Source organism: Ursus maritimus, unplaced genomic scaffold, assembly GCF_017311325.1.
Source record: "Ursus maritimus isolate PB19 unplaced genomic scaffold, ASM1731132v1 scaffold_7, whole genome shotgun sequence".
In the NCBI taxonomy this organism is placed as follows: domain Eukaryota; kingdom Metazoa; phylum Chordata; class Mammalia; order Carnivora; family Ursidae; genus Ursus; species Ursus maritimus.
Genome location: NW_024426885.1, coordinates 19046458 through 19054709, shown reverse-complemented (window position 1 = coordinate 19054709; position 8252 = coordinate 19046458). Strand labels below are relative to the sequence as shown.

Below are 8252 nucleotides of genomic sequence, written 5' to 3'. Positions count from 1 at the left end.
CGCCAAAGTCTCACTCTGATAGGACAGCGTCGTTGGCGCCAGTGCCTCACTCTGATTGGGCAGCGTCGGTATGCTTGGCTCCGCCTGTTTTTCTTCCCCAGCGAGTGACGGGCCTGCGTCAGAGGGGTGGGGCGGGGCGGTAGGAGCGAGAGTGTGTGGAGGGGCGGGCGGGGCGGGGCGGGGCGAGTGGGGGAGGGGCGGGCGGGGGGCGGCAGTTGGGCAGCGTCTCTTCTAAGGAGGAGGAGGAAGGAGGGCGAGCGAGGAGGATGGCGGAGTTGGGGCTCCTGACGGTAACCCGGGGCCACTGAGGCGGGAGGGTGGTTGTTGGTCGGTTCTTCCTGCCTTCCTTCCTACCCGTCGGGCGGTCCAGCTGGCTGTCGGTAGGGGGAGGCCCCGCGCGCCCTGAGGGGCTAGAGCCGGCGGGGCCGGGGCGAGGCCCGAGGGGCTGGGGCCCTAGGAGGCGCCGCCGCCGCCGCTTTCCTGGGTGCTGTCGCAGGGAGGGCCGGGCCCTCGGAGCCGGCTCTGGTGCGGGGCCCGCAGCCGGGAGCCGAGAGTGAGCCGGCCGGCTCTGACAGCGGCCGGGGCTGGGCCTGCGGTGGCGGCGGGCGGCCGGGGCAGCGCCCGGGCGAGGGCGAGCCGGCGCGAGTGCGCGGGCCAGGGGCGCCCGGAGGACGGCCCTGCTCGGCTCTGCCCTCGGGGGCACCTGGCTCAGGCTGCGGGGCGCCCCGTGGGCGTCCAGGAGGCGTGTAAATCGTTGGCGGGGGCCATGGCGCAGTGCTAGTGGTGCGAGGTGGGCTATTTCCTCGCCCCTTCCCCAAAGCCCACCACTCTCTCCCCTTCTGTCCTTTCGGTGAAGAGTGGCGAGTTGGCTTTGGGTATGTTGCCTGGTGAGGCGAGTTGTAAGCATCCAAGACCGCCCTGTTGTACTTGCTTGGTGGCAGCTTCTTTCCGCGGTAGCTTTTAGGAATAGAGGAAAAGTACTCTATCTCCTCCCCTCCTTCCTCCGCCCCCCCCCCAACCTCTTAACGCTGGAGGCTTCAGGACCAAACGATTTTCCCCCAGCCCCTCAGTATCCATTGTTTTGTACCATCCCCCTCCCCCGCCCCAAGCCTAGGTAGAAGAAGAATGACTTCAAACCTTTAATTGCCCCCTCCCACCCGTTTTTAAATCAGCAGAGGTTTTGTGTTATTGTGTTAGTATGGATTTACAAACAGGTGGGATGAATACCGATTCGGGAGTTGGAAAGAAGATGCTTTTTTGTGTTTTTAAGCTTTCATTCCTTACAGTTGGTGATTTGATTTTCTTGTCTGTAGCTTTGTATCATAATGGGGGTGATGAGCATAAAAGAGGAAGCAATGTTTTGCAACCTACCCAAAGAAATGTTTTTTAAGTCTCTGGGGATGCTGAAGCAAAATTGGGTTGTAGATGTGTACTGTATAGTATTTGCTTCCATCATGATAACTACCAACAGTCTGTAGCTTTCGCCTGTGCAATTGGTACACTTCTTCATAAATGTCAGCTTCTGGTATCTACTGAGAGGAATTACTGGATCTAAAACTTATTTTTTGTTTTTCGGAATCCTAGGGTATACTTGTGTAACCAAGTATTTTCGGATTTAAATATAGCATTAACACTGAAAAATTATCTTATTATAAAGACCTCAGTTTATTAGTGTACTAATTTCTACCCTGGCCCTTCCATGCCATAGCTCTTATAACTGTCAATGTATTTTGGAAGAAACTTAGCTATTGGGTACAATTTGTAAGATTCATACATTTATAGTTTGAATTTATCAAGTTTTGAAGACTTTCTATGTGATAGTGACAAGAATTTTTAAAAATTATATATATATATAGCCATTCCCTACCTATGGAATTTAGATTGCATATGATAAATCTTTTGAATACTTATTTGAACATGAGGTACACTGAAGCTTTTGTTTAATTATGAATATACATTTGAAAAATAGATCTTAGACAAGTAAAGGCTTTAAGGTTTGTAACTTTCAAATGGCTTGAATATAATATAAAGCTAACGTAAAAAAGTATATTCTTGAAATGCCAGTTTTGAGGGGTGGACCTAACCTATCGGTAAGATTACTACTTTTTCTTAGTGTGTTTGTTTAGGTTTTGAAGAAACAACTACATTTACTCTCAGGTTGGCATTTGCTTATTGATCTCTTGTTAAAAGTTGTTAAGTTTTAAAGGGGATATTAAGAGATATATTAATACCTTGCAGCTAGATTTTTAAAAAGTTTTTAAACTACCTTATTCAGAAAGTTGATCAGAGCTGTGTTTTGATAATTGTAGCCACACTTGTACAACTAGTGAATTACAAACCAGTCAGAAATTTGAAACGAAAGGAACACCAAAATTAAAAATTCTTGTGTTATATTGATGGAATTGTGCTGTTTAAGTATTACTATTTCTTCAGTGATTGGGACAGGGCTAGTTCCATGTTCAGGGGGACATAAACTAGAATTCTATGTGGAATACTCCCAAAGATGCCTTCTGAATAGCTGGTGTGTGTGTGTGTGTGTGTGTGTGTTTTAAATGATCTCTACACCCAGCATGGAGCTTGCACTCAAAACCCCAAGATCAAGATTTGTGTGCTCTTCTGACTGAGCCAGCCAGGCGCCCCTCTGCTGGTATATTTTTTGACTTGCCTTAGCCATGTGGGGGAAAGGTAAATAAATTTGAATTTCTTTGTTATCCAGGCAGTCCTATTTGTTTTGAAAATATGCTGGATTATCAGTATTTGTTGTGTAATTTAATATTTCTGTAAGACTTGTGTTCTCTAAACAATTCAATTTTTAGATTTTTTCCTATTTAAATATAAAAATAAACTTGTGTTTTTGATTAAAAATAAACCTTAACTTGTGTGTGCAGGTATAAGAATGAGTATTTTTTGGAAGTTGAAAGAATATATCTTTAGAATTCAGTTTACTATATTATTCTTGTATCATTTACATATCATTCATGTATGAAAACATAAAATCTATGTTTATAATCAAAAACCCAAAACAAGAGCAGCCCCCACACCCAACAAAACATAGTAAAACCAAACAGATTGACCCGTAAATCCTTCAGTGAGTTCTGAGGTTTATATTTTGGCCTTGGTGGAAATGTTCTTGAATTAGTTTCTAAAATATCAGTTCAGTTAGGAGAGGAAATTTAGATATAGAATAAACACTTTGACATTTCATAATAAGACAATAGGGAATTGGTAAATATTTTGTTGTACATAGATTAGTTAGAAATTAGCTACAATTTAGCAGCAGAGTGATATATTAAGTACTTTCACATGATACTTGAGAAGTGAGTGCTGCAGATATTAAACTGGTTGCTTTTTTGCTTATTGTTAGACTTCTTCATGTATTTTATATTATGTATTGGCATATTATAATTTAAAGCTAAATCTTTCGTAGGCTGAATTATTAAGAAAAAAAAGTTGCTATCCCTGTGTTCTGAATTTTGTTTTGTCTACTAGTTATACCACATCAAAGTTAGGCCATATAAATCTTTCTGAAAATATTTTTTCTGACAATATACTAGTTAAAATTTTGTGTTTTCCTAGCTCTGTTTACACTGACTTTTAAAGTCTGAAAAATTTCTAAGTCACAAGGTGACCTATGGAATGCTTGAACTTTATATAGAGTGTTCTGAAATGTAATTGCAATCAGTGAAGGTTGAAAGAAACAAGGATAAGTTGGAAAAACTGATTTATGTTCTAAAATAGGTAATTGCATTATTTTTGAGGTAAATTAATGCTCATTCTTTGGTACTTTCTCCTGGTTCGTATCTTTTTAGCACAGCATCTTTAATTCTGCAAATCAAAGTTGTAACACATGAAAAGAATATTCTAATTACAAAGGGCTCTTTAGCTTTTGAGATGTTGGTAACATATGTGTTTTCTGAGAAAGTATGAAATTCCCATTATCAGGATTTAAAAGAACTAATTAGATTTCACACTATATATCTCATTCCAACTTCTCTAAAGATCAGAATTGATTGCAGAAAGTATTGCATGCTATAAAAGGTAAGGGTTCTTTTACCGGAAAGAATGAATATACTGCTTGAAGCTAAAACATTAAAGGAGACCTTAAAAGTGGGTATAATTGGTCCCTATGTGAAATGAACCTGAAAGACTTTTATGAAGTATTTTGGCTTGTTTGTCTTCTAATGTTTATAGCACTGTGAACACTTAAAAATTTTAAGCACTTTATTTGCCCTCAAATACTATTTGTAAATCCTTCAATTTTAATTAAGTAATTCACAGTTGATAAAGATGAATCTTTTTTTCTTTTGATTTTTGTAATGTCTTAGAGGTAAAGTAGAAATTACTTGTTCTGAGTGATGAAATTAACTCCAAATTCTAAATATTATTAGTTAAATTTGCGCTTCCTCAGTTTCCAGTTTTGTGTTGTACAACACTCCTTCCTGCTTTCAAGACTGTCGCAGTTTTGTAAATACTCCTTAAGGTAACTTTAAAATTTTGTTCTGTAAATATTTCTTACTAATTATAATTTCATATTCATAATGTCATCGACCTTCTGCTAAGTGCCATGTACATCCCAGGCTCTGAGGACACATAGATAAATGCATTATGTTTTCTCCCTTCAGAAAGTTCACAGATTGTTGCATGAACTGTGCAAGTCAATAGTAAATTGTTTTACAATGTGACAAGTGCTTTGGTAGCAGTATATGCTGGAGAACTCAGATGAGTTAAGACACAGATTGCATGTATAACGAGCAATGCTTGCTGGAAGATAGGCCTTGAACTAACTCTTTCGGGGTAAGTAGGATAGAATGGACAGAAAAAGCATAGAAGTTAGAGATGTTACCGTACATTTGGAGAATTGCAGGTGAATAGCAATTTGGATTCTGTGTATGATTTAGTATTTTAGTAGGCATTCATGAAAGCATGTATTTTTAGAGATTGTTATTTCTTGTGTTTTATTTAATGTGGGCCTTGAACTGTGGATCTGCATGAATGTTGGGGATTTGCTTCAAGTTATTATTTAAACCTTTTAACTAAGTATATTTTTCGTTAATATGTTAATTACATACAAGGAGAACATATCAGCCTGATGCGGAATAATCCCCAGCTTTAGGCCTTGGATAATTATGTTTCAAAGTCAATTTAAATATCTTTTTCTCAACATTTATGCATCATGTTAAGAGTAACATTTATGAACCTCTTTAGAACTCAGTGGTAAGTTTGTACTGTACAAACATTTAAAATTCACTCTTCTGGGGGCATCTGGCTGGCTCATTTGGAAGAGCATGCCATTCTTGATCTTGGGGTCATGAGTTCGACCCCCTCCTTGGGTGTAGAGATTACTAAAAATAAATAAACTTAAAAAAATAAAATTCACTCTTCTGAGAGCATTAAAAACCTCCACCTTTCATACTTATTTCAAAGTGCCACTCTTTCGTTTGGGTAAGTCAGACTGTATCATCAGCAATTATATCCTGGTAGAAGTCTCTGTGTGGCTTATATGATTTGAAAGTTCTCTGAACTTGAATATTAAGTAATTTTCCATATAGTATGATTTGATACTCCTTTGAGGCCATTTTTTTTTGCCATTCCAAACTCTGTTCCCTCCAAAGTGCCATGGTTTCTCATTTTAAAACCTTCTCACACTGCTTTTTATTATTATTGCTTTTGATCCTTCCAGTTATTTTTGTTACAGAAACTTGAGAAATTCCTTTTTAAAATTTTCACAGTTTAGCAATTACATTATACACCAAAAAAAAAAAAGATTTGTTTAATTATTTTGAGAGGGAGAGAGCGCACATGAGAGTGAGCAGGGGGGAGGGGCAGAGGGAGAGAATCTTTCTGTGCAGACTCCCTGCTGATCGAGGAGCCTGATGTGGGGCTTGATCCACAGCCCATGAGATCATTACCTTAGATGAAACCAAGAGTCAGATGCTTAACCACCAGAGCCAGCTAGGTGCCCCTACGTTATAAATTATACATCACCGCATTTATCTCAAGGTTATTTATTAGGAAACTAAAACTTTCAGGTTTCATCTCCTTGGATAGATACAACCTCCTGCATTCTCACCTGGCTGACCCAATCACCCTTCTGGCCTCTGTATCACATCCTTTGGGAGGCCTTCTTTGATCCTTAGATTCTTCTGTTCTAAGGTCCTTTGACACCTGCACTTAATCTTTTTTAACATTTTTGTAATAATGTTTTTAATGTCTGTCTTTTTTGCTGGACTGTAAGTTTCATGATAGCATCGAGTACATCTGTCTTCTTTACTACCATTTCTCCAGTGTATAATGTCTAGACTTTGTAGGCTCCTAATAAAAGAAATGACTAAAATTAACAGTCGTGAGCCCCAAAACAAACAGACCACTAAAAAGGACAAGGAGATGTCATAGTGCTTTTGGTCTTAAACATATTTTCTGCTTTTAAACCCTCACAGGCCTTAATTGAAGGATTTTTTTTTCTTTTTACTCCTAATGTACAATTTAAAAAAGGTTAGTAACCAGATGTAAAAAAGGACTGGGATATCTCCTAGAGGTCATAAGAGAGTTGAAAATGAGAGCAGAGGGAAAAACACTTAAAAATCAGATACGAGACATTTTTTTAAAATGGCAGTTTAAGGCAACTTAATGTTGTGATAAACGTAGAATCTTTCAAGGCATCATTTATTTTATATATAGAACAATATAACAGTAATGCTGATAGAAGATCATGAAGACGAGATTAATTGCTGTTAGTAAGTTTTGTTAAAGATTACACGGGACCATGTGTTGTATTTGGGAGAGGTTTTTATCTAAAATGATGCAATTAAAAAATTACAATGTCAAGCTTAATGAGGTGAGACATAGTAGGCACCATAAGTACTGAGTAAAATTAATTTGAAGCAAATAATTATCTGAAAGTACTGAATCACTGCAATATAAGTACTTCACAATTTGTAGAAATAGATTTTATACCTACTATGTTGTTTCTTTCCTTACTTAGCTATGAAATATGTAAAATTGAGTAACATGTTTTTCTTCATTAGTTTTGAGTAAAAAAACGTATCTGTTGCAGTGATATAACAAAATGACATAAGGATTTCTGCAACTTTTACTCTGTTAAAAAGAGTAAGCTTTATTTTTTTTTGGTATTTCTTGGTCACCTGGACTGGAAAAATTAGGTTGGGGGTTGTAATTCTTTGCTGCAATCATGTGGAGTCTAACAGATTGGGTGACCTGAAAGAGATTATATTTAATTCCAATTTTGTTTATATATCTTTTGGGGTAAAGGATTCAGAATTTTACCTAAGGGCTTTAGTTCTTATTCAGATAAACTGCACTTTGTCTTAATATTGTAATCTGTTGAATTCTATGATTCTGTAAGGGTAGAAAAGCTGGTTATTTCTTGTTGCTAAAACAAATACTGGTTTATCTACCATGTGTTAATTACCATTTTAAACTCATAGAAATAGGATACTTATATACTAGGCAGCTTAAAATAGTAAGGTTTTATGATTTAATCTTGAAGACATTTATTTCTGTACTTTGGAAGTAGTGATTTGAAATTCTTAATACTAGAAATATGGCCTAGTTTCAGAACACCCACTAAGCAACTGTGGGAACTCAGCATGCTAAATGGCTTGTAGTGCTGCAGTATTTTTTAATTTTCCCCACCCCCTGTTATATAATAGCTTATAGTAGTACACACAGAACATGAGTATTTGGGACAAGAACAAAGTGTATTCAAGTCTCCAAAACATGTGAGACTGTCAGGCTTAGTGTTGAGTACTAAGAAGCTAAAACGATGATCAGATATAATGGTGATTAGTGAGTGAATGACATACATCAGGTGGTGATGTTTTAAGTTGCAAATAAGGCAAGAAAAGCAAGAATTGTTTTTAGGCTTGAGAAAAATGACTTTTAAAAAAATGGAGTATTTTTGAAACAAAATTTTTAAAAATTCAATTAAAATTTTTATCTAAGAAGTTTGAGAACTCTGATTTAAACATTTCCATGATGCTTGTGTACAGGACTTAAAAATTTCACTGGAAATAATTCTAAACATTTCCCCGGGAATGTTGTGCAACCGAAACATTGCAGCATTATGTCAGCCTATGAGAACCAGGTACTGAAACTGATTAGCTACTAACTGTGAAGAATGAAATCTGCTAGTTCATATTCATTGTTCAGGAAAGTATGGTTGTAAAGGCATTTGATAAAACAGAAGCTTTGCCATCTTATTAATTAAAGGGACTGAGTTAATCTGCATGAAT

The 8252-nt window shown here is 37.8% G+C and overlaps 1 protein-coding gene across 2 annotated transcripts in view; it reads left to right on the top strand.

Annotated features, from left to right (window-relative positions):
* The window catches only part of SHOC2 (SHOC2 leucine rich repeat scaffold protein), a 91785-nt gene that overhangs the window by 555 nt on the left and 82978 nt on the right, over window positions 1–8252 (top strand). Inside the window, exon 1 of one of the 2 annotated variants that reach the window (XM_040624311.1) lies at window positions 176–290. The exons of the other annotated variant lie outside the window; for it this stretch is intronic. The gene's annotated coding sequence lies outside the window, so the exon portion shown is untranslated. Of the gene's footprint in view, window positions 1–175; window positions 291–8252 lie in introns of those variants that run through there. 2 annotated transcript variants of the gene reach the window in all.